The sequence below is a fragment of the Mus musculus genome, chromosome 1 (assembly GCF_000001635.26).
Source record: "Mus musculus strain C57BL/6J chromosome 1, GRCm38.p6 C57BL/6J".
NCBI lineage: Eukaryota > Metazoa > Chordata > Mammalia > Rodentia > Muridae > Mus > Mus musculus.
Genome location: NC_000067.6, coordinates 13,603,119 through 13,604,970, shown reverse-complemented (window position 1 = coordinate 13,604,970; position 1,852 = coordinate 13,603,119).

The following is a 1,852-nucleotide window of genomic DNA, read 5'->3' as shown; positions in this document are numbered from 1 at the left end:
CAGCAAAACTACCATGCATTTCCTTTAACGTCTCCACAGCCTCAGGGTTGGAAGCAGTTGACTTCAACCTCTGGACAGCCTCAGGGTTGGAAGCAGTTGGCTTCAACCTCTGGACAGCCTCAGGTTTAGAAGCAGTTGACTTCAATCTCTGGACAGCCTCAGGGTTGGAAGCAGTTGACTTCAACCTCTGGACAGCCTCTGGGTTGGAAGCAGTTGATTTCAACCTCTGGACAGCCTCAGGGTTGGAAGCAGTTGACTTCAACCTCTGGACAGCCTCAGGGTTAGAAGCAGATGACTTCAACCTCTGGACAGCCTCAGGGTTAGAAGCAGATGACTTCAACCTCTGGACAGCCTCAGGGTTAGAAGCAGATGACTTCAACCTCTGGACAGCCTCAGGGTTGGAAGCAGTTGACTTTTCTTAGGAATATCTAAATCCCCAGCACCGTTACTCATGCAAATTAGGGACATTAAAATATAAACTTAGGGCTACTTGAGCACAAGTTCTGATGATCTGATGAACAGAATAGCTAAGTAGCTGATCAGTGGGTAGTGAGAACCACCTGGAAACACTGCACAAAAATGATTGACACAAGTTAGAGGGAGTGTAAAACAGCACAGAGTTACTACAAGCTAGTCGGAATGGATCCTATCAAAAACTTGCAGGCATTTTATTTCTGGGATTTTCCGTGTAGTATTTTCAAACTGTAGTTGATGTTGGATAATTGAAACTGCAGTAAGGAAGTGACAGGGGGCTGCTAAAGTAGTAGTCTATCTTAATAAGAAGGGGTCATCCATCTTCCTTAATCTATTCAGAGCGTCTTAAAAAGCAAAGGCAATTGGTTAGTTTAGTCTCAAATAAATCCATGTTCTCTTGTTGGAAAAAAAATTACTAGCTTAGAGAGGAACAAAAGTAAATCCTCCAAGCTGAGAAAACTATAGTCTGGTCACTGTGGGGCCATTTCAATCCCCCAGCTCTGTATCACCCCATCCATCAGCAACACCCACCTGAATTTTCTTGGAAACTGCCTTCAGCTCCCATCCTCACATTATATAATCACTTGCCTAAGTGAAGTGTACCTCCTGGAAACAGGAATGATGAAGGACTTGTTGAGCCTGAGACATGGAGCATCAATGAATATCATTTATCCAACAGTGTGGTCAGAAAGACAGGTTCAGGGGCATGAGAAGGTGGAGTAAGCTAAAGATTTCCATTTAAAAAAAAAAGAATTAAGTTATTTATTTAGTGGGATGGGGAGGTGCACAAACCATGGTGCCTCTGTAGAGGCCAGAAGACAACTTGTAAGAATCAGTCCTTTCTATCATGGGGGTTCCAGAGACTGAACCCGGGTTGTAAGGTGTGTCAGCAGTCACCCTTATCTGTGGAAGCTACCCTTACCCACAGAAACATCTAGCTACCTCCAAGATTTTAAGGGTACAGGGTTTCCTTGTGCTTCTGTCTGATGTTAGAAGACAAGCAAATAAAGGGGACTTGGAGAGAGCAAGTAAAAGCGTTAGGCCCAGGGCACTGGTAAATGTTTCCAGACCCAACGATACACATGGAAATGGGTAGACCCAGCAACAGTACTCAACAGCACTAGAAATGAAAAGCAGCAGCTCTTTGAGGGGTGAATAAAAAAAAGAAGAGTGGTGAGGGAAGTCAGTGCACCATGTCATGGAGGCAGATGGGGACTGGATGCCTAATCATGTGTGTGACACTGGAACAGCCACCATTTCCAAATAATAGATCCCTATAAATCTCCAAAAGTCCAGATGGTGAAACTCTTTAAAGCTCATAACAGCCTTTCCTAGCTAGAATCCTAACGACTGATTTATTTTCAACTCCAGTGCCATT